General features: G+C 37.0%; 1 protein-coding gene and 1 pseudogene across 4 annotated transcripts in view; one reads left to right on the top strand and one right to left on the bottom strand.

Moving 5' to 3' along the window:
- DIP2C (disco interacting protein 2 homolog C) overlaps window positions 1-25,656 on the top strand; it is a 500,644-nt gene that overhangs the window by 87,010 nt on the left and 387,978 nt on the right. The window lies entirely within an intron of this gene.
- LOC143679841 (PDCD10 and GCKIII kinases-associated protein 1 pseudogene) lies at window positions 15,254-16,191 on the bottom strand (annotated as a pseudogene).

Here is a 25,656-nt window from a genome sequence, read left to right as displayed (position 1 = left end):
AAAGCAGGACTGATTCTGGACCTTGCTTGCCTTGCGTTTGATTAGTGGAGGCCTGGGATGGGGATGTGGCTCTTGTGAAGAGCCACGAGCTTTGGAACAAGAACATCTGATTCTTCTTGCCATGTTTTCTTTGGGTCCTTAGCCAGGCATTTCTTCTTTTTAACCCTTGGTTTCTTTAGTTGTAATAGGATAGTAATAATAGGTTGATGTTTAAATGGGATAAATATAGGTAAAGTATCTAGCCATATAATAGAGCGTCACTGAAGTGCAGCTATTAAAGATATTGTCAGGCCTTTCTTGTTAGCTCCCCGTTCTGGGTAGACATGGGATTGTAGGTTAAAAGACTTTATTCTCTATATCTGGCAAGGGAGGAATGGGACAAAGAGTGAAAGTTCCATGTAATTCTTAGCTTCTATGAAATGATAATGTCCTGTTTTTGTTTGAACCTGTGTTGATGTGCTCTTCTCTTAAAACAGCTGTGGTTATGTGCGTCTTATGTTCTTTATGACAAAGCTTATGACTCACTGCTTTGTCACATAATTTGCTAGTTAAAAAAATACTGTTCTTAGATTTTTAGTTTAATTTGTCCCCCAGAAGGATTGAATAGAATATTGCAAGCAAATAGACATAGTTCAAATTCCATACCCAGGCTGTGTTTACATCTGGGAACCAAATGTATTCTGGAGGAAGGCAATATGGTTTTTAAGGCACTAACTTCAGTTTTTTTCAATGTTTCAACAAACTTTTTTTTTCATAAGTCTTCCTTTATACTCTGACTAAAGAGATTTCTAACTAATTGGCCTAACTGTCATTGCCATTTGGGTAACAAAGTAATCATATCAAGATGCCTGAGTGTTTCTTTTTTCATTCTCTTTCATGGTAGGCAATACAGATGACCAATGAAAAGTTGGGGAGAGAAAAAGAGAATTAAGTACATGTGTCTTACAGCTTTATTCATTCATTCCCTGAATTCCATTACAGTAAAGTATTACTGCTGATAAATATTCTCTCATCTTATAGGAGTTTGGGCACAGAGGCTAATCACCAGTGCACAGAAACAAGACTTCCTGTTAATTTGTTGATTCCTGTTAATTTGCCCCATCACCAAATATTGATTAAACCCCTTTTGTGTGCTAGATTAACTGCGCTAGGGGTTGCCAAATCAAAGGAATATATTTAAAAATACTTTTTAAAAAGAAATTTATGATCTCTGGAAGGCAAAATATTTCAGAACTAGGAGAACGAGATCGGAGTGTAAAATGAAGGCTAGAACTTTACCCGTCCTTTCCTGAACTCCACCAAAAAGCAGGGAAAAGCAGTTTTCTGAGCAGTCAAAATAGCTATTATTGAGGTATTAGTTTTTTATAACATTTTCAGGAGAAGCTCTCCCTAAGAATGTCAGTGCCACTTTTCTTATAATTCTCACTGGTTTGACTGCCTTTTTTTTTTAATTAAAAAAATTTTAGTAGAGAAGTTGTAGGTTTACAGAAAATAGAGTTCATGTATTACCCCCTCACCTCCACATGGGCACGTGCACATACATATAATTTTCCTTATTAGTGACACCTTGTATTAATGTGGTACATTTGTTAGAATTGAAGGAACAATATTATATAATTATACTATTAACTATAGTCCATAGTTGACTGGTTTTTTTTTTTTTCAGTCTGTGGCAAACCAGAAGCAAGGAGTGGCTGCTATACAATGTCATATTTATAGCAGTAAAAAGTCCGAGTTTGTAGGAAACGTGAAGGCAGAAACTAAGAAAAGGCGCAGGAAACTTAAAGTAGAAAACATTTATGGGAGACGCAAAACACCTTTGTACCTCAGTAACACCTTAGGACACCCGTTTACTAGATTACAATGGAAATTCCTAACAATGAATGACCCATGCCTTATTTTTTTAAACAGGTTAAATTGTGTTAGACATCTTGCTGTTCAGAGTGCAGAGAAGTATGTTTTGGAAAGACTGATATCCAAATGGGAGTGGGGTAGGTAGGAAATAATGTGCCAAAAGCAGGGATCTACAGCCATCTTACACAACATCCTTTTAGTAGTTTTTAAATGTGTGTTTGTTTAAGAATCCCCTGTGCTGCTTCTTATTCAGTGGGCCTCCAGTGAGGCCAGTAACTAATTTAACAGACTATCATTGTTAGGGAGCCACAGGTTGAAAAGCAGAATTTGGTTTCAGAACCAATCCGTTCCACTGTACTGAGGAACATCCCAGGAATTCTGCCCCTCATCAGTTTCAGCCTTCAGGGTGTTGTTGGTTGTTGCCACCAGCATTGAGTGTGTGGGCAAAGGCTTCTAAATTCTCTGCGAAGGTTGGAACAGGAATTGTCCTGCCCTAAACACCAGCAACGTCCCTGTTTGATAAACATTTTGAAATAGTTTGAGATTTAAAGCCGTACTGCCTAGGTTTGGATGAGCCACTTAATCTTTCTATGTCAGTCACTCTTCAGTCAAATGAGAGTAGACATACCTACCTCTCAAGAGTTTTTAGGAGAGGTCACTTGTGTGAAAAGCTTAAACCCATACTAAACATTCAACACATAAGGAATTCTGAATTAACATTCTCATAACCTATGAAATTTCTTCCAGCTCCAGAGATGTTATCTATTTGAACTGATGTGCTGCAGGTGTGGAATCTGAGACCTAGAGAAGTTATAGCATAGGTTGTTTTGAATCTCGGCTTAATGCGAGTGGCAGACTTTCACAGCACTGGAATGGCACAGGTCCTTATGGAAATACACAAAATTTATAGAGACGGTCCGTTCTCTAACCCCCTCATTCAGGTAAGAAGAGCCAGGAATCCCTGCACTGTCTAATCTCGGGTACCTTGCAGCCAGAAGAGAAGAATGACATTTCTTATTCCTACCAAGACCCTGGTTTGCCTCTTTGGCTTGTGTAGCTGATGTGAAAATGTGGAAGGGACTGAGGCAGTCATAATAAAACCACACCCCTGTGTTTGGTATTCAGACTTTGATGGGTAATCTGAGTGCTTGAGAATATACGTTAAGTGAGTCATTTTGCAAGGGACATAGTTTAGGTTTTCTTAGTTATACCGTGACTTGGGAGAGGTGCAGTGATAGAACTGATGTTACAGGAGTTGTGCTTAACTTGTTAAGTAAATTAAAATTTCTTACCAGTTTTTCTAGCAGATCCCATAGAGGATATTCTGGTAATGGTAATCCATTTCATGGCCCAACTTGAGCAGAACTTGAGGTATTTAAAAGGTCTGTTTTCTCAGTATTAGCTTCTGGGAATCCATAGACCAATGCTTCTCAATTTCAAAACTTTAAGGTTAAGAATTACCTGGAGAACTTGTCAAAATACAAATTCCTGGGCCTCTACCCTGGAATTCTTATCCTGTAGGTGTAGAAAAGGGCCTGAGAACTGAATATTTAACAAGCACCCAGGTGATGTTAATGCCACTGAACCACCTTTTAAGTAGTTTTTCCCAGACCATCCTCTTGTATTAATTGTAATGGACGTGTGTGTATTTTCCTGTATATCTGTTCTTTTAAAATTCATATGGAACAAAACCAGAACTCTGGGAACTCTCAAATTTCTATTGTTATGAACTTTCTTTCAGACTATTTTCTACATAAAATGAGAGTTAATGTTGTAGATGAGACGAACAGCATGTAAATCTACTTTTAACCATTCTGAGCTATAGACCATGCACCTGTTCTCTCACCCATTTCACACCTGTGAATGTTTTGTTTTAACCAAGACCAGGGAAAGTGTATGGTATAAAATTTATCTCTGTTGCAAAATACCTACAGTATATCAGCCAATGCGAAGCACATACCCTCTGAGAAAGGGTTACAAATTTATGATTTTAAAACTACTAAGTGTTAAACCAACAAGTAAGCAAGTATTTTAAGCAACTAAACTGTCTCAGGTGAAACTGACATTATGGGGGAGAATCTCTCCTTCAACATGAGGGAGAGAGTGAAGAGTAACCTTGGTTCTGCAGAACAGGAACTTTTTGTTTCTGCCTTGCGATTTTGAATATGTTCAAAGCAATGAGCAAATATACATAAATTATGACCCTTTCTGTAGAGGGAATATGGAAATCTCTCTGAAATAGCTCTAGTTGAATAAGAAAGAAGACTCTGAAAGTTGCTTCCCTTCCCTGCCAGAGCCATTGAGCTCATTGTACCTCTTATGTTCTTGTTTCTACATTTTTTTCGAGAGGCATAGAGGAATATAAGGTTCAGATTGGAGAATTTATTTCAGGTGTGTATGCATTTTGAAATAAAAATTCAACGAAGAGAATTTGCCTTGATTTTTGTCCATGGGGTTCCCTCCTGCCCTGGATTATCTAATAACTGAGCACTTCTCTGCTCCTCCAGTCCTTGTAGAATGTATTATCATTTTCATATCCTTTTTTAACAATATGGTTAAATTCAATGTATTGGATTTTAAAAATACCTTTCCATATTTTTGTCTTTTAACTGATATTTGATATTTTATTTGCGAAGCTTATGAATCTGCTTATTCGTGGTTGTGACTGATTAGATTAAATAAATCCCTTAACAGAATAAAGTAGATCACACAGAGAAGCTGTCTGAAAAATCCTGAGATCAAGAGAATCCTTTGGATAAGGATTAGGACACCAGTTTAAAATAGTCCCACTACAAATTATGGTAATGTGAGCTCCTTGACCCTTTAGATCTAGGACGTTTGTAGTCACAGAGGTGTTTGCATTTTACCCTGTAGAAATAATATTAATTCAACTATTTGAGTGCCAGTGGGCCAGACATTGTCCTAGGGTATGGGGATTCAGTAATGAATCAAGCAAAAATCCCTGCCCTCGTAGAGCTTACTTTTTTCTTGGTTTAGATCTTTGAAAAATTAAAAAGCATAAAATGTCTTGTAATTGAGAGTAAGTGAAGTGAAGGGATATGCTCAGTTTCTCTATTGGTAAATCAAAGATGCCTTCATGGAAGCAAAATTTTAGAAATTGCTAATGAGAGAAAGGATTCCTGGCAGTGAGGAATTTCAGAGTTATGTGGCTTCCTTGGAAGATTTTAAGGGGTGAATAAAGTGGATGGATCCAGTTTGAAAGGGGAAAAGAGGCTAGCTTGGGAACAGCCTCAACAATTCTGGCAGAGAGCTTTATATTTGTTGGATAGAAAAATAAACTGCCTGTCTTTGGGCCTTTTCTTTCCAACTACACTTGCATCTCAACTAATTCTAAAATTGGTTTTATATTCAGGAAATATTAGCCACTTTAATACTAGCACATGCTAAATTCACTCATGGTCTCAAAAGGAATGCCAAATTCATTGTCCAAACTACTTCCCACTAATTCAAATAATTAGGAGTTAGCTAAAAATGACCAGTCTGATTTCTGTCTTTAATTTCTATAGCAGTCAGATTAGGCCAAGTAGAGGTCCTGGTGAAAATTAAACATTGCTTCATGTGAGACCCAGATTTGCAGTTGAGTTTTTAATTTCCTTATATTATGCTTTTGGCTCTTGCCAAACAATGGAATTATCATGTAGTGGCTTTTTTTTTTTTTTTTTTTGTAACTTTTTATTGTAGCGACATACTCAACTCAGTTTTTCATTTTAACCACATTAAAAGTGGTTTTAATTAGTCACAATATTGTCCTCCACCACCATTCATGACCCAGTATCAGGGAGTGTTTTTGATATCTGAGAATGACGTGTAATAAAGGAAGAAAGTGGTTGAAGGCTTTCAGGCACTTTTCATTGCAAAATGTCATTCAGGTGGAAGGATATTCACTTACAACCCAAGAAACAGAATATAAGCAGACTTAATATCAGCAGCATATTCTGTCAACGTCAATTTTTTTTTTTTTTTTAAAGAAACTGATCTTGATCTTAACATACTGAAGTACCTATAGCATCTTTTTCAAAACCACTATTACAAGGCAAAATAAATTCTCAGTGGCTGATAGAGTTTAGAGTTGAGAGGTTATTCTGGAGGTTCTTCTTTTGCATTATATAGATATCCCGTTTTAGTTCATGGGATATTGGAGTGGCTGGAGGGAAGTACATGTAACTGTTGAACTGTGTTCCAGTAGCCTTGATTCTTGAAGATAATTGTATAACAGTACAGCTTTTACAATGTGACTGTGTGATTGTGAAAACCTTGTGTCTGATGCTCTTTTAATTCAGGGTATGGACAGATGAGTTAAAAAAAAAAGATTAAACAGGTAATAGAGGGGCAATAAATGGTAAAAACTGGGTAGATTGAAATACTGTGGATCAGTGAGAGGGAGGGGTAAGGGACATGGGATGTAAGAGTTATTGATTTATTTTTAATTTCTTTTTCTGGAGTGATGTAAATGTTCTAAAAATGATCATGGTTAAGAATACAGAACTATGTGATGATATTGTGAGCCATTGATTGTATAATATGGTTGTACTGTAAGTGTATGGATATTTCTCAACAAAAATATTAAAAACAAACCACTACTACATGAATTGAATTAAATTTCCAAACTTTCCAAAAGTAAACTATAAAATAATTAATATAATTATATAAAAAGTAATGACAGTTGAATACTGGCTTGAAATTAGGCCGAGATTAGAAAGTTTTAACAATCATATTTGTCTCTATTTTTAGCAATTCTACATTGAATTTAGAGCAGTGAGTCATAAGCTAAATGTGTTCTTGCCATTTGCTTTGGTGATGCAACACTGCTTTTGTTTATATGACTAGCAGTAAAGAATGATAAAAGAATCATATTTTTGATAGGGGGATTGTTTTTGTTTTGAATGTTAGTATTTTTAAGGGTAAAGCTAACTGTTCTTTTATTTTAACAGATGTTTTATTTTAACATTTACCAATGCACAGTACATTGGTAACTAACACATGAGTAACACTACTGTAATGATTACCTTATCAAAATACTATGTTTTAATATCTTCTGTATATCAAAATTATTTGTGTTATAAAGTCTTTCAACATACAATGTGAATACATAGAGGGTTGGGAGACATTTATCTCTAGAAAGTCTATTCTGATTGGCTAGAGCTGAATGCATGCACTAATAGATTTTTGAGATGATCTTTTAGTGTGTGATATGTTCTTTCTTAGGTAATGAGATTTTTCCTGGTCATGGGAGAGAGATATAGCAAACGTTTTATCGGATTTGTTGATAAACATCTAATGAAGAGGTCATGTAATTTGATGTTTGCTCCTGTAACCAGTACTCAGCTGACTTGTAATACCACTCAATTCTTGGGTGAGAATGGTTTGTTAAAATGTTTAGTACTGTGCACTTGTTCATCGTTGGATTCATTTATCTTAGTGAAAATGGTGTGAATGGTGCAGTAAACCTATTTTGGTTTTGTCTCAACCTGTAGAACATTGAGAATTTAATTCTAGACTCTTTATTTTCCCTCATTCATTTGGGGATTATAAATTGGTTCTTGTCAGAAGTTCCCTTGGTCTCTCTTAGTGGAAACAGTGGTCATAATGTTATTCATAGAAGTGGAGACAGACCTTTGTGAAATTATGGAAGAATATAATTCTCTAAAGTAACTAAGTATGGAAGGGGATCAGTGTAAACAGGCCCTGGAACACATGTTTACAGACCCCTGCCTTTTGGATGCAGCCTTGCAGAAATCCCTTACGTGTTTTTATCTTAGTTCAGTGAATTGTTAATTGCTAAGGGTAAAATGAACAGGTTGAAGGTGGAGTATTCCTATATTAAAATTGTTTTGCATATGTTAAAAGATGTGTTTAAGAAGTAGGTCGATTCTTACTATCATGTCTTTAATAATTTAGACCCTTGGAATGAACAGGAAGGAGTTGAGGATGAAGTTCTAGAGCTTTAAAAAACAAAACAGAACTTAAATCTCAGGCATTCCACCCTTGGAAAGGAGTATGAGTGTGTGATTGGATGTAAATAGGATGTTGTATTGAGCCCTCCCTGTGCTGCTGGTTCTGCACTGGGTGTAACAAAGGGCTCAGCCAACATGCATTTTCATCTTCTAATTCAGAGCTCTCCCGCTCGCTCTCTCTGTCTCTGTCTATCTTGGAGAGTAGTGTAGTAATTTTGGCACTTAACGAATATGGGAACTGTTTTTTTGTTTGGTTTGGTTTTTGTTTTTCCTTAACCTGGCTGCCTGTCAAATAACTGTTTGGAAAACACCTGCTGCTTCTTCAGACTTTTCAGTCTGAGTCATCAGTGAAGGTCTTTCAGCTTTACAAACCAAAATCTGAGGAAAGCATGATTAGGTCTGTTAGTGACTTTATAATGTGTCTGTGTACTATAAATTTTAGTACAGGTCTCTTGCACCATGTAGTTTTTTTGTTTTTAATTTTTAAAATTTTTAAAAAAGTTTGACAAGGAAGAAACACAAACATTCTTCACATATGATCATTCCGTTCTGCGTGTATAATCAGTAATTTACAATATCATCACATAGTTGCGTATTCATCATCATCATCATTTCTTAGAACATTTGCGTGTAGTATTTTTTAAGGTTATAGAAAGATTATTCTTTTAAGGGTTCTTAACATTTTTTTTGCAGGAGCTGCTGGATAGGAAGGAGTCCTTGCTTAGGGGGGATACGCTTCTTGATTAGAATTCCAAATTGCAGAGATAGATATGGCAGGAGGCAGAGCACTGATTTTTGTAGTGAGCGATGGTGAGTGCAGCTGGAGCTCTTGTTGCCACTTCCTGAGGCCCCAAAAGGAGCCTATTGGGAAGTCTGAATGGTGTTTTGTTTATAGTGGATTGAGCCTTGTTAACTGATGAGTGGTTCTTTATGCTGTATTTAATATCTTCAACATTGTAAGGTTGTAATAGGGAGGGTTTAACATGGCATTTCTTTCTGTATGTTTACACAAGATTCATTTGGAAGAAATTTAGAATCTGCAAGAGGAACAAAGAGGTTGGACTTGTTGGTTTATATATATTCACTCAGCACTTCTTGGTGCTTCATATTGTCAGAAACTATGTCCGATTCTGAGGGATCTTGTGGGAGAAGACATTGGTGTTTAAATATAATGTTGCAGGATGCAGCTGTATCCATGATTTGAAGAAAGTGTTGTGGAAGCATGGAAGTGTGATTAATGTTTCATGAGGAGAACTGGTGGGGAAAGTTTTACAAATGAGAGAACCTTTGAGATAGGGCCAGAAAGATGAGTAAATAGAAATGGCACGTCTCTAAAGCGGGTGCTGTAATGTATAGGACTTAGGAGACTTTATAAAAAGCAATTTTGTATTTCCTGTTTCATTTCTATTAAATGAGTATCTTATAGGTCTTTTTTTTTTTTAATTGGGCCTTATTTAGCTTTCTAAGCTTCCTTGTTTTAGTGTGATAGTATTTACTATGATAAAAATTCCTAGGAAGGCATTTTTATTGTGCTAGCACTGTTGTTTCTGTGACTGGATAAATGACTTGCAGATATTGATGAATTATCAAGTTAGTTCTTTTGAGAGAGATCAATATCTAAACAGAGGCAGAAAATGAAGTGGAACATGTGCATATTTTTAAAATGTTGATTCTGAGTACTAGCAACTTGATTTGGTAATAATCTTCACATTCAAACCAAAAAGGGGATAACGAAATCTCTTGGTTTCTAGTTTCATCTGAGAATTTACAAGGACAATCTTGCATAAATAACAGCTTATATGCTTAGATTGGTGTTTAAGGGAAGACATCAGTTGCCCTTATCTGTATGCTTATGTTGTTTTTTTTTTTGGTAAGGAATTTAGACTTTATTAGATTTGCCAAGGGAATGCTGAGTGGCAAATTGAATGGTTTGGGAAATTCCGTCTTCCTGGACTCTCTCTAAAACTAGGGTATTTGGAGTCTTGTGATTTCCTAACACTCCCCAAACTCAGAATTTGAGTTATTTGTATAAATTGAGTTGTGCTGCCCCAAATCCCCATTTTCAAAGAAGAAAACATCACTTTTGGAACTAAAATCTTTGATGTTTATGCCTTGAAGACTGAGGTTATTGGACTTATCAACCAGCTGTTGCAAAGGGAGAAAGTTGTCATTTTCTGGAAACATTACGGCTAGGAGTGTTCTCATGCGATATAAACAGTTATGAGAGTTTACCCTCCTAGCAAGGCAGGTGGTGATGATTCTAACAGTTTTTTATAAACTGCAAGAGTACAGCAATCTTTTCCTTTGATGCTTAAATCTTTGTACTTTCTAAAACAATTTTATCTGTGGCTTTTGATTTACTTGTACTTTCCAAGCTTTTCAAACACGGATGGCCTTTTTTCAACATCATTGAATTCTTATTTTTTGTAAGAGACTTGTATTGAAAACCAACAATTTGACAGAGAAAACCGGATATGTGTGGATTGGCTGTAAGTGAAAATTTGTTTTTCCTTTTCCCTAAATCTTGGTATGGCTGGAGCAAATCATGCTTGGACGATGTGCTGGTTTGAAAGGATATATGCCCCCTAAGAAAAGCCATGTTTTAATATAAATCCCATTTCTTAAAGGTAGAATAGTCTCTATTCAATGCTGTGTATTTGGGACTGTGATGGGATCATCTCCCTGGTTGATGAGATTTAGTTAAGAACGGTTGTTAAACTGGATTAGGGGATGACATGTCTCCACCCATCTGAGTGGGTCTTGATTAGTTTCTGAAGTCCTATAAAAGAGGAAACATTTTGGAGAATGAGAGATTCAGAGAGAGCAGAGAATGCTGCAGCACCACGAAGCAGAGAGTCCACCAGCCAGCGACCTTTGGAGATGAAGAAGGAAAACGCCTCCCGGGGAGCTTCACGAAATAGGAAGCCAGGAGAGAAAGCTAGCAGATGATGCCGTATTTGCCATGCGCCCTTCCAGCCGAGAGAGGAGCCCTGACCGTGTTCACCATGTGCCGTTCCAGATGAGAGAGAAACCCTGAACTTCATCGGCCTTCTTGAACCAAGGTATCTTTCCCTGGATGCCTTTGATTGGACTTTTCTATAGACTTGTTTTAATTCTCGGCCTTAGATCTGTAAACTAGCAACTCATTAAATTCCCTTTGTTAAAAGCCATTCTGTTTCTAGTATATTGCATTCCAGCAGCTAGCAAACTAGAACAGACGAGACACAGGTAACCCCCCTAAATTAAGTGAATGTATCTTATTTTTTTCCTAAATATACTTTTTTTTTAACTTCAAGTGGGACAATAGAATTTAAAAATGCATTTTTATGGAGGCAATAAATATCTGTAATCATAGAGAATTTTTGTTACCTAAGAAGGAAAGACAAGCTATAAATATTTATGTAATCGAGGCCATTTTATGATAACTAAATTGCATTTAAGTATTAAAGTTGAAAGCTCTGTATTTGATTTTAAACTTTAGAAGGTATGGTGAGGATGAGTTTGAATATATTTGTAATCTCAACAAATGCATATATGAAAACATGCGAGGCCCTCAGTACTTTATTGTTGTTTTTCCTTTTTAAGTCTTGTTACTTCAAATCTATAGCACTTAGTATTAGTGATTAATATAATTGTCAAGTGATGTAACACTTGACTCCTAAATTTTAAAGTTAAAAGCTACCATTGGGTGGGTGGGTGGGGGGGTGCAGGGAAGCTACCACAGACATTCTATTCTGAGTAATTTTTATTTGCCAGCCTTTGTGGTAGGCAGAATCTGCCCCAAGATGTCCATGTCCTAATCCCAGAACCTATAAATGTATATGTTACCTTACATGGCAAAAGGGATTTTGCAGATGTGGTTAAATTAAGGATCTTGAGATGGGAAAAGATTTGCCTGGATTATCTGGGTGGGCCAAGATAACTAGATGGGTCCTTAGGAGAGAGATAGGGTAGTGTTGGTCAGAGAGGGAGACGTCACAGAAACAGAGGTTCAGGGTGTTGCAGGGCCATAAGCCAAAGAATGGGGGTGGCTTCTAGAACCAGAAAAAGACAAGGAAGCAGATTACACACTGGAGCTGTCAGAAGAAATAGGGTCCTTCTGACACCTTGATTTTTAGTTCAGTGAGACTTTTCTGACCTCCAGAACTATAATAGAGTTGTGTTGTTTTAAGCCACTAAATTTGTAATAATTTACTATGGCAGCGATAGGAAACTAATACATTTCTTTTATCTGTATTTTTAAAATGACTCTATTTTATCAACCTTTTGTGCACCCTAAATTGAGATGATTTCTAGGGGAGCACAGATATTTAAACTATAGTAGAAAAGAAAACTGGACAGAAATAGAATATCTGCTCTGGGTTTATTTGCTAATCCTTACTCCTTTTTCTTTTTTTAAAATTGTATTTCAGGCACATTTTGATTTATACATTGTGAGTAAAGCAGAATTTGTTAAATATTGTATTCAAAAACACTGTCACACTTTGCTGGTGAAATAGTTTTTCAGGAATAATCAGAGAAAGAAATTCTGATTTAGCATTAATGTTTGAGTTTCAGGATATATATCTGTCCATTTTAACTATTTGAAAATAGTAAAATTGCATAATTTGCTTTATTTGACTATTTTATGTATTTTGTAATAAAGTTCACGTTTCATACTGACATGTAAGAATTTGATGTGAAAATCAAGTATACATTTTCTTCAAGTATCTCCTACAAATAATTGTTATTTATCTGATTGTAAATTCTTCTCTTTTACTGGTAGAATTGTTTCCTCATTCATCACATTACTCTTATCATTGAAAAGATTATCAAGAGGCAATTTAGATAACATTTTGAAGCTGAATGTGATAGAAAGAATGACTGTGCAGAAAGAATTTCTAGTTGATCATGATATTGTGACAGGATGGAGATTAAACCAAAAAGGTTTCTGGTAGTGTGCTCAGCCATCTTGAGCCTGTGTCCCTGACAGCTCATCATTTTGGACGCACCAGGATGGGATGGTTGGTCACCCTACTTCCAGGTCTGTAGCCTAGAAGGTTTCTTCTTACAATCTCCTTTGAAAGTTACAGGCAGCTAGTTGGTTTTATTTTCAATAAACCCCAAATGAAGTGACATCGTCGTTTTGTTTTTTGTTTTTTGTTTTTAGGAAATATTCTTTAAAATATGCCTTTGTGTGTTAGAGGGCAGTCTGATAAAGTAGACATTTTAGTTTGAAGAAAGTGTGGCTGTCATCTAAGGAATAGTGAGCTAGAGAAACAAAGACTCTCGTATTTAGTGAAATACTTTTTCTTTCAGTTGAAGTCAGTAAAATAACTTTCTTGTTAGCTTCTGTACCTGCCCCCACCCCGAGGCATTTTAAATCACGAATTAAACTTTATAGAAGTGTATCCATATGTGTTACTCAAATTTTTCTGGACCTTCATTGACTTATCTGTGAAATTGATTTTAGTTTAACTGTCTGAAAGCAAGAGGTTGTTTTGGATAATCTCTTGATGTCTTATTCAGTTAAAAAAAAAAAGTCAATTTTGTGATGTCGTCATAGCTATTTCTTTATGTACTCTATGTGTTCAAGCAAATTGGTGATAGAATTCCTAGGGGTGGTTTTTATATTATTTTGTTATGTTGTGTAGGGTATAGAATAGGTTCTTGCCTAATTGCTATTTAGCCAACAACCTTTAAACATCTATGTTCTAAGCACTGTTAATTTTATCAAACCTGTTTCATAGGTCTCGTCACTGCCACTGACAGTTTAGAGGCAAGAAAAATGAGTCTTAGAAATAGACGTGGCATAGCTGCCATCTGAGCTTGAATTGCCAGACTTTTAGCCAGTGCTTTTCTACCGTAACCTCAGTAATGAGTCAGAACTGGCTCTACGTAGCTGTCTTTGCTGAACTTCCTTTCCACTCTCCAGGGAATTCCATTTGCTTCGTTGTAGGGCCTTGTTTGAGTGCTCCGGCCTACTGAGAAGTAGTGGTTAGGTGCGCAGTGTTATTGTGCCATGGTGTTAGGGCTATTATAATTTTGTTACTGTTGTAGAATCACACCCTTCTCTTTTGTACTTGCTTATAAAAGAAAAATCATCTTGTATGAGTTCCTGCACTAAATCCTTTCTGGGAGTTTTAGCAGGAAGAATTTAACACCAGGGCTTGAGTGCTTATAAAAGCCTTGAAAGGATGGAAGGAATGTATTCTACACCATATTAGCCAAAATGTTGCTCTCACAAAACAACTAAAATGGTTAGGAATATGTGTTCTCTTCCACAATTCTGTATTCCAAATTCTGTTAGAGTGTATTGAGAATCCTAGCTCCACGTAGATCTGGAAAATGTATTTTGTTTTCTAGCTTCAGGTGGAATTGAAATTAAGTCAGGTCCCAGCATCATTTGTAATTATAAACAGCTCCTAGCCTTTACCATAAACTACTGTAGTTCTAAAAGTGGTGGTTTCTCTGAAAGATTACGAAAAACGGAGCATTTCTATATTTCTCATATGCATTTGATATGGAAATGATGACTTTTGAGGTATGGGAATTTGTAAAAGCTATTGTAGCGTGTTATGGTCGTTTATGCAGCTTTGGTTTTTTGTTTGTTTTAAAATATTTTAATCAAAACCAGACATTTAATGGCTTTCAAGTGCTTCATATATCACTTCTCAATTCTAAACTTCATGGACTTAAGACCCAAAAATGACACAAACGGTTTTAAGAATGATTTTGGCAGGCCCCCTCAACCCCAAAGAGATTAAAAGGTAATAGTGTTTAAAAAAAAAAAAAAAAGGTTAAGGTCAGGATGTCTTAGTATCACAGCTAATGACCAACCATTTGTTTACCAGTGACTTCTGCATTCTTAAAGCTGATGAACTTAACTTGCTGTCAAACAAATGGTTAGTTCTTAGTTCCCTGGGTGATTGAACCTGAAGATAAGCCATGCTCTGGCTGCACATTAGGTACTTTCATTAGGGTAGTTAACTTCTCCAGGTAGGGTTCAAGATTTGGCTTCCAAAAACAAGATAAGACATTTACTGTCAGACAGAAGACTCTGCTGGTCTGTGCCCTTGGGAGTAATTGTGATTTCTGAGCAGTCTCATGAACATCTTTTCCAGATGTTCTGGGGAGCCTGGAGGGTTTGGTAAGGACATTGTTTAGTTTCTGGATTTGGTGAGGACATGGGTGCGTGGCTCACTCTGATGTTCTATTGTAGTGTCTTGAATACAGCCCCTCTAAACAGTGTGCACCAACTGTTTAAGAAGTAGTATGGCACAGGTACTGACAAAAGAGACTCTGGATGTAGACACTGGTCAGGCTGCCTGGGTACAAGCTGGTAGAATATCGGCCTTGGGTCTAAGAAGCAAACACATCCCTGTGTACTCAACTATGTCCATATAGTACCTTACTTGCCTGCACAAATCCCCTCCTAATATACCTTATTGATCTCTTTCTTGCTGTAACAGCTTCGCAGCTCCTAAAGCTACAAGGGCTTCTGCCACTGCTGTGTCCTTCTTTCCATTCTAGTCTCCATGAAAGCCATGGGCAGCCTTCTGCCTGTTTCTTATATCAACCACAGGCACAGCATGAGCAGGACCCATCTTCTTAAAGTAGACACTTAAAACCTCTTATGTCTTGGTTTCATTTAGTGAATCCCAGCTTCGCTACCCTTCATGGAGAAAGGAATATTCAAATCATGCTCCCCTGCCTGGGGTGAATTCTCTCCCGGGGTTCATCTTCAGTGTGGTTCTGGAAAAGAAAATCCCTTTCTTCATGAGCATTGTTGTCTACCAAGCCCCAGAGCTGACGGTAAGATGGGGCTGGTATCTGTATGTTACGGTTTTGCACTTCCAAGGCACAGCTCTCCTGTTTGGAAGGAGCCCTGAAGCTTTCATTTTGGATGACTGAGGTCTCTTCTGATGCACAATCCTGTTCCTTGGCATCCCCACCCTCAAGGGAGGGTTGAATTGGGTGAATGTTGTTTGCAGTACTGGTCAGGGGAACCCACCTGTTGGGGCCTGGGATTCCTGGTGGGCTGTGAAGCAGCAGCAGGGTCAGTGCCATTGATGGCATCATCAGTTTTCTCCATGCAGGCTCCCCCCTCCACCCCGCCCTGGTCCCCTGACAGACACCTCCTCGGGGAAGTCAGCAGGGTACCTGCAGACTAGCTGTCCTGCTTCTGCTCTTGGCTCTCTTCAAACCCTCCTTCTGAAGGTTGTTTTATGCAACAGGACATCACTGTTCTGCTTGCCTTTCAGTTTAACAGTGGCATCATCATCTAACTTGAAGCTGTTTACTTTGTTGACAGAGCCAGGGGAGGGTACTTGAACTGGATCAAAGAGATAGCTTTGAATCATTTACAGCACCTGCACCCCATCTGGATTATTGTTTGTTACCATCTGTTGTGGAGATTGTCCATTAGGTTTCTCTTTAAGTTTAACTTTTCCTCTTTACGGGGCTTTTGACCTCATCATACATCCATTGGAGCTTTTCTGTCTAGCTTTGTTTTTTTGCTTTTGCCTAATTATCTGAAAATGTACTGAATCTCTGGAGTGGTGATGGCACTAGTTTATAATTGCATGACTTTTTTATATGAAGCAATCAGTGTTATTTTTAACAGTGAAGTAGATAATTGGCTAAAAGAAAGCCGACTTTTTGGTTGTCTTCTAACCAAACAAGTAAATGAGTATAGACTACAGTGAATTCATCTCAGAGTACATCAGAATACTTGGATGAATAGTCTTCTAGCAGTGCACAGTTTTTCATGTTAATATATAACATGCTATGCGTTCTGGCAAAGCTGGCTATCAATATGTGTTTCATCACAGACGAAAGTCACACTTGGACGAGAGTTTTTTGAGCCTTGGAAAAAACATTTGTCAGTTTAATTTAATTATCCAACTTTATTACAGAAAGGGCTTTGACTAGGAGAAGTCCAAAGACTTAGATTGTATTGTAATCTTGATTTAGTTATAAAGTTGCTTTTATTGTACACAGATCATGGTGTTTTATTATTGTCAGCATGTAAAATGGGGATAAAAATACTCTTCTGACTTCACCAATTACTTGTGAGACTAAAATGAGATTGTACGTGAAAGACCCTTAATGTAGAAAGAGCTGTACAAATGCTAAAGAATATGATGATGATGATAATCAGTGCTATCCTTTTTATCCTGAGTCATCTTCATTTTCTTCTGCCAGGCTACAGACCATTTCTCTTATTAGCAGCACTTTGCCAGCATTGGAAAGGAAGAGGGGAAGGAGGAGATGATGCTAAATCTCAGCTAAAAAGGATTTTCCTTACTGTTCTGCTGAACACTTAGTTGAAGAAGGTAGAAAAGAATGACCCCACGTGGAGTTTTTGTAGTAAATGAGCATTCTTGGCATGAGAGGTGCTACAGTAGCCAGCGCTGTGAAGGCCACTGGAGGCGCCCATTCAGCTGGAGCAGATGGCCTCCCTACAGAGAGGTCTTGGCAGAAGGCTCGGGGCTCCAGGCTTCCGTCCAGGGAGATCTGCCTCCTGATGGCTTCTGAAAAGGCAGGGATTGACTGTGGTGATCTTTGCTCCAGTCTGCTCCCTCAGGTGACCTCACAGTCAAAATCCGTTCTTCCCTAAAAACTGCCAGTATTTCAAACAGAAATTCGTTGCTTTAATGGTTTTTAATCGCTGATATTCCTTTCTTTGTTTTACTTTCTCATATCCATGGTTTCTGGGGCAAAAAGAATCTGAAGTCTTCCTCGAATCCTGGAGAGAAGCTCCGTGGACCTGCGGGATGATAGACAGGGAGACAGCTGAAGTAGAGCGGAGAACCTTCTAGCAGTGGGAGTGAGGAGTGGAAGTAAAGACAAAATGATGGAAGCTCCGAGTCTGTCTAACCAGACAACCTTTGAATTGCTAATTGCATGTGCTCCAAACATGATGAAGATAATACACTTCTGTTAAAATTACTTCACTAAAAAAAAAATTCATGATCTTGATCCTTACTATAGCCCTCTGAAATACAGTGGGCTGATATTTTATCCCCTTTTTATAGACAAATAAACCTACTTTAGAAAATTTGACTGGAACTAGATCTGTGTCCAATACAGTAGCTAGTAGCCACATGTGTTTTAAATTTATATGAGTTTGAATTTACATTTAATTCCTCAAGTACAATAACCACTTTTAAAATGCTCGGTAGCTGCTTGTGCCATATTGGATAGCACAGGTATTTCCCCCATTGCAGAAAGCACTGCTGGGCAGCGCTGGGCTAGATTTGTTCAAGTTCACATAATTCGTATGAAGTACGGCCAAGACTTGAATTGAGGTCTTCTAACTACTATCCAAAGCTCTTCCCATTTATTTCAGTTGCCCTTGGGCATATATATGCAGGATTCTGAAACTTTTGAGAAATTATGGCCTGAGCTACCTCCCAACTTCTTACCACCCCATGTCTTTGAATAGTTAACACTGTTCAATGACCTAAAATGACGTACTTTGTCACTTATTAAAAATCTGGGAGTCATTCTTGGTTTCTGTCATTACTTATCCCCATACATCCTGATAGATAAATTCTCTCTCAGTGTCTTTCACTGCCTTTCATTATCGGAACACTCTCCCAAATAGTCTTATTGCCTACAGTCACACTTCTGTCTTCCACACTGCTGGCAGGAATGGTATCTCTTAAAAATGATTTCATCATAATAGCTCTACCTAAAATTCTTAAATGTTTAATACTCTTGCATGTTACCAAATTGCAATGTTCTGATCACTATATAACTACATAACTCTATGGTAAGCTGTTTTACTTAGGAACTAAAAGTACCAGAGTAAAAATTATGACCAAAGCTATAAAGTTGATATCAGCTATCTAGACCTTCTGTGCCAAAGCTTGCACTGATTTGTGGTCACACTCAATGGGTGTTACTTTTAGGATATACTCCAGATCTTCCTCTGTATGTCACCCCCCATTCTCCATCCTCAGTCAAGTAATTCAAAATTCTCATTGGGTCACACGATTGAGGTTTGTCCTTCTCTAGAGTACTACTTTGCTCTTAAATAAAGCATTCTGTTCCTTGGCTCTTCCCTATCTCTGACCTCACAAAACATTGTCTTTAGTACATTTCGCCTTCTCACACCTTGCGATGAAGCATGTGTGAGAACTCGACAAGCAAGCTTTAGGCAAGCCGTGGACTTGAAACGACCTTAAAGAACTCAATGCAGCTGTTCTGATACATACAGTCCATAGCTAAAAGCCTGTGGTATGCCAGGCACTCTGCTACTCTCTCTGCTTTTTATTTCATATCACCCTAACAACCTTATTAGCATTATTGCAATTTGAATACGGCAACTAAGGCTCAAAAAGATGAAGTGACTTAAGGAAGCATATATAGCTACTAAACAGCAGAATTCAGGATCCAGTCTTTATTTGGACTCCATAGCTGATTTGCTTAGTTATATAACTATCCTGCCTCTGTCTGATACTCATGTAAGAGAGATTCAGTAGGTAGTTTTTCTTCTGCTCTGGAGCTTAACATTTCTAAATAAGTAACATTCAGTAGTCAGTAATTCTGTTAATCATTTTGAATCAAATTGTTTAATTTCTACTAATTGCTTCTAGTTCTACATCTTGTGCTAAAAGGTCACTGCTTGCCCATAACATGCCATTGTGTAATTGAGATAAAAGTGTGCACCCTTTCTGGGGTACCCCTGCCTACGAGCCAGTAGCCAGATGAGTGAAACACAGACTGTGTTTTAGCTACTCTTGCCTCTTTGGCTGGAAACCCCACCAGCTCAAATGTACATGGTGGTACTGCTGCACAATACTAGAACAAGTCTTATTAAAGTACCTTTCCTGGGTACTGTTTCTTGGTTAATGTACCCTATTGAGGGGTCAGCTGTGGCCGTGAGCTTCCTGCTCTATTCCTGGCACTGGTCAGGGATGCAGCTAAGGCATGTCACACTGGATGGGATGGTAGAAAGTAAGTCAGTAGCACTATTCTATATGAAGTATTGCTATTCTTGAATGAGGGAAAATAAAGTTTAATTATGTTTTTTAAAAAGTTCCTCTCTTTTGAGAGCTAGATAGTAAATTCACATCTGGGGTTCTAAAAAAAAAGGCTTAATTCTTTGGAGTGGAGACTTCAGGTAATATGCATATATTTGTGTGTGTATCTTTTTAATCTTGTGAAAATTTTACATTCTGGAAAAGTTATTTAAAAACTTTGTGTGATTAACTGACATTATGGATTTTATATCTTTAAAAATTGTGTGTGTGGGGAACAGAATAATCGTTAATGATAAAAGTCACTTATTTCGGTTATAGTCCCACACCTGAATTTTAAAAATACACAGAACACTTTAAAGGTGTAGAGCTCTTCCGACTTATTTCAATAGAATCAGAGTAGATAGGTTGAAATTTGCTTTACAGATTTTAAGCAATAGTAATGAATAAGTAATTAAAAAACAAAAATAAAAAAACAAACAAACCCCACACAACTATTTAAGGAATACTCATTCTCCCCCCACCCCCATCCTTTTTTTGGACACCAGGCATTTATTTGGCATCTTCTGGATAATGACAGGAACAGACTATTCAAAGCTCTGTATGAGGGTTTCTTTTCCCTTTTCTGTTTAAAATATGTTTTCTGTGGATTCTAGGAACATTGATCAAGTGCTTCTTGACATTTTCTTGTCTGTACACAAATATTATTAAACAAAAACTGTTGTAGAATCATAAAGCTGAATACCCTTTTACAAGCAGAAAGATGAAAAGAATGTAGTGTTTTGTGGGAGGATTATTAACAATGATTTTAATCTTTTTCTCTGAAATGAAAGAACTGCTTATTGGATTATTCAAATATTGTGTTTACTCTGCCAGGTACAGATAGGGAAATGATATGTATAAGGATCCATTTCTATACATTCAGGAACTTAATAACTAGTGATTGCTTATGAATAGGTAATTTCATTAATTTTCTTTTTTAATTTTTTAGTTTCCATTTCATGCTAGGAATCAGTGCATTGTTTTTAACATAATGCTTTCTATTTCTTTAGCATTCATAAACTATCTGATATGAAAAGAAAAATGGATGTCAGGTAGGGTAGGAGTTAGGACAACTGGATTAGCGTCCTTGGTTTGTTCTTAGTTAACATTGAAGTCTGGGCAAGTTAAGACTGTGGGCCCACAAATTATTTTATCTTTCAAATGAGGGAGTTGTATTAGATTATCCTTTAGTCTCTAAAATTTTTCTGTTTTCATATCACCGTTGCCTTAACTGCACCCCTTTTGACTCCATCGACTCTTCCTATTTAACAGCTTTGTTTGGTTGGCTGCTGTGGAATGACCAGTAGAATCACTACTACTTCCGTTAATTATAAAGCAGGTGATATGATTACACTTTAATAGAATTTGACTTGTTTTGCTTTTTAAGGGTTCTTCATCTCCAAAGGTCGCTGGCTGGTGGACTCTGCTTCTCATGGCTATGTCGTTCTACTCTGCTCTCTCTCTGAATCTCCTATTCTCCAAAATGTTTTCTCGTTTACAGGACTCGAGAAATTTATCAAGGCCCACCCAAATGGGTGGAGACATGTTGTCACCTAATCCGGCTTTAACAACCACTCTTGATTAAATCATCATCCAAGGAGATGATCTGATTACAGTTTCAAACATACAGTATTGAATAGGAATTATTCTGCCTTTATGAAATGGGATTTAGATTAAAACATGTCTTTTCTAGGGGACATACATCTTTTCAAACCAGCACACAGCCAGTGTCATAATTTTACTTTTTGTTATAGCCAAATAATATTCATTGTGTGTAAATACCATACTTTGTTTATCCATTCATTTGTTGATGGAAATTTCAGTTGTTATAGTGAATAATGCTTCTAGTAAACATTGGTTTGCAAATACTTGTTTCTGACCCTCTTTGGTATATTCCTAGAAGCTAAAAAATTGTATTTAACTTTTTTTGAAGAGCTGTCCTGTTGCTTTCCACAGGGACTGTGCCATTTTACACGCCCACCAACAATGCACTAGAGTTCCAGTTTGTCCGCATCCTCTCCAACATTTGTTATCTTTCTTTTTTTAAAGTCATCCTTGTGTATGTGAAATAAAATCTCATTTTGGTTTTGTTTTGCATTTCCATAATGGCTAATGATGTTGAGCATCTTTTCATGTGCTTATTTATCATTTGTATATTTTCTTTGGGGAAATGTCTATTCAAGTCTTTTTTCCCCATTAAAAAAAAAATTTTATTTGGAATATTTGTCTTTTTGTTGAGTTGTAAGAGTGTTTCAATTTGCTAAAGTTGCTGGAATGCAACATACTAGAGATGGGTAGGCTTTTACAATGGGGATTTATTAGTTTACAAATGTACAGTTCTAAGGCCATGAAAATGTCCAAATTAAGGCATCAAGAGGGTGATACCTGGCTTCTGAAGAAAGGCTGCCAGCATCTGGGATACCTTTGTCACATGGGAAGGCGCATGGCTGGTGTCTGTGGGTCTCTGCCTCAATCCTGTGGGGTTTCTCTGCCTCAGTTCTCTCTAAACTTCTCTGGGTGTTTCTCTCTCAGCTCTCTGGGCTTTTTCTGTCCTTAGTCCTTTTTTACTGGAGTCGTTTGTGAGAGGATAAAGACCCACCTTGCATTGGGTGGGTCACATCTCAATTGAAATAACTTAACCAAAGGTCCCATCCACAACAGATCTGTACCCACAGGAATGGATTAGAAGAGCATGGCCTTTTCTGGAGTACCTAACAGCTTCAAACCAGCCCAAGGAGTTCTTTATATGTTCTAGATATATATGGTTTGATATATGGTTTGAAACTATTTTCTTATTTGATATATGGTTTGGAACTGTTTCTTCCATTCTGTGGGTTGTCTTTACTTTCTTGATAATTTCCTTCAATGTACAAAAGTTTTAAATTTTGATGAAGTCAGATTTATCTATTCTTTTGTTGCTTGTGCTGTTAGTTTTATATCTAAAAATGTATTGCCAAATACTAGGTCATGAAGATTTTCCCCTATAGTAATCTTAGTTTTATCATTCTTGCCAGTATATTTAGGTCCTTGATCCATTTTCTTTTGATTTCTGTATATTCTGTGAGGTGGCGAGTTAACTTCATTTTCTGCATGTGGATATCTGTTTTTTCTCCAATACCATTTGTTGAAGAGACTCTTCTTTACCCATTGCATGTACTTAGCACCTCTGTCAAAAATTAATTGGCTATAGCTATATTGATCTGTTTCTGGACTTTAATTCTGTCCCACTCATCTATTTGCCTGTCATTTTGCCAGAACTACACTGTTTTGGTTATTACCGTTTTGTAATACAGTTTTGAATTAGCAAGTAGGAAGAACCCTGCTCTTCATTTTCAAGATTGTTTTGGCTATTTGGGGTTTCGTATAAATTTGAAAATCAGATTTTGCTATTTCTGCAAAAATGGTGCCAGAATTTTAATTCTGTATCTCTTGAAATAATTATGTGGTATCCCCCCACCTTCATTCTATTTATGTAGTTTTATTTCTTTTGGGGGGGGGGGGTATGTCAAGCCAACCTTGTGTTCCTGAGATGAATTCCATTTGATCATGGTGTAGAATCTCTCTTTTTTTTATTTACTAATTAAAAAAAAATTTAACAAACGAACAAAAGCATTCTTAATATATATGATCATTCCATTCTACATATGTAATCAGTAATTCACAATATCATCACATAGTTGCATATTCATCATCATGATCATTTCTTAGAACATTTGCATCAATTCAGAAAAAGAAATAAAAAGACAACAGAAAAAAAAAATTATACATACCATCCCCCTGATCCCTCCCTTTCACTGATCACTAGCATTTCAAACTAAATTTGTTTTAACATTTGTTCCCCCTACTATTTATTTTTATTCCATATGTTCTACTCCTTTGTTGACAAGGTAGATAAAAGGAGCACCAGACACAAGGTTTTCGTAATCACACAGTCACATTTTGAAAGCTGTATCATTATTCAATCATCATCAAAAAACAGGGCTACTGGAACACAGCTCTACATTTTCAGGCAGTTCCCTCCAGCCTCTCCATTGCATCTTGACTAACAAGGTGATATCTATTTAATGCATAAGAATAACCTCCAGGATAACCTCTCGACTCTGTTTGGAATATCTCAGTCATTGACATTTTATTTTGTCTCATTTCACTCTTCCTCCTTTCGGTCGAGAAGGTTTTCTCAATTCCTTGATGCTGAGTCTCAGCTCATTCTAGGATTTCTGTCCCACGTTGCCAGGTAGGTCCACACCCCTGGGAGTCATGCCCCATGTAGACAGGGGGAAGGTGGTGAGTTTGCTTGTTGTGTTGGCTGGAGAGAGAGGCCACATCTGAGCAATGAAAGAGGCTCCCTTGGAGGTGACTCTTAGGCCTAAATTTTAAGTAGGCTTAACCTATCCTTTGTGGGGTTAAGCTTCATATGAACAACCCCAAGACTAGGGGCTCAGCCTATAGCTTTGGTTGTCCACACTGCTTGTGAGAATATCAGGAATTCAACTTGGGGAAGTTGAGTTTTCCCCCCTTTCTCACCGTTCTCCGAAGGGGACTTTGCAGATACTTTTCCACTCACCCATCAAATCACTCTGGGATTCATTGGGGCATCACTCTGGACAAACCAACAAAATTTCATGTCCTACCCAAGGTTCCATGTACTTATGGTGTTCAACCAAGCTATCTACATAAGTTATATTAGGAAATGCACTAGTCAAAATATAAATTTTGTACCAAATTAACATTTTTTGCTTTAGTCTCACACAGAAGGTGACATTTTAAAATATTAATTACCATCTATTTTCAGCACCCTGCAGTAATGACATCCCTTTATCCTTCCGCATGAAAAACATTTTTAAAATTTGTACATGTAGTCACTGTTATTATACACTCTAGGCATTCCTATATTATACCATCGTAGTCTTTATCGTCTATCTTTCTTTCTGATTTCATTTATGCCCCCAGCCCTCCTCCCTCTATCATTCTCACATTCAGCATCATTCAGTGTTTTAACATAATTGTATTACAGTTAGGTAGTTTGTGCTGTCCATTTCTGAGTTTTTATATTCAGTCCTGTTGCACAGTCTATATCCCTTTAGCTCCAATTACCCAATATCTTACCCTATTTCTATCTCCCGATGGTCTCTGTTATCAACTAAATATTCCAAGTTTATTCACTAATGTCAGTTCATATTAGTGAGACCAGACAGTATTTGTCCTTTTGTTTTTGGCTAATCTCACTCAGCATAATGTCCTTAAGATCCATCCATGTTGTTACATACTTCATAAGTTTATCTATTTTATAGCTGTATAATATTCCATTGTATGTATATACCGCAGTTTGTTTAGAATCTCTTTAATATGCTATGGCATTCAGTTTGCTAGTAATTTAAGGATTTTTGCATTTATATTCATAGAGGAAATTGGCCTTTTTGTGATGTCTTTATCAGGCCTTGGTATCAGGGAAATGCTGATCTCATAGAATGAAGTTGGACCAGTGTTTGGTAGAAATTACCAGTGAAGCTATCTGTTCCTGGATTTATCTTTGGAAGGTTTTTGATTATTAATGTGATCTCTATACTTGAATTGGGGTATTTCTTCTTGAGTCAATTTGGTTAATTGGTTTATTTCTAGGAACTTTTTCATTATCTAGTTTGGTGTAATAATTTTCTCTTATTCCTTATTTCTGTAAGGTCAGAAGTGATGTCACCATTTCCCTTTTGATTTTAGTTATTTGCATCTTTTCCCTTTCTCAGTCTAACTAAAGATTTGTCAATTTTTAAAAACTTTTCCCAAAGAACCAGCTTTTGCTTTTGTTCTCTCAATAGTTT

Source organism: Tamandua tetradactyla, chromosome 1, assembly GCF_023851605.1.
Source record: "Tamandua tetradactyla isolate mTamTet1 chromosome 1, mTamTet1.pri, whole genome shotgun sequence".
Taxonomy (NCBI): domain Eukaryota; kingdom Metazoa; phylum Chordata; class Mammalia; order Pilosa; family Myrmecophagidae; genus Tamandua; species Tamandua tetradactyla.
The sequence above is the reverse complement of the archived record's forward strand: the minus strand, read 5'-3'. Positions and strand labels throughout refer to the sequence as shown.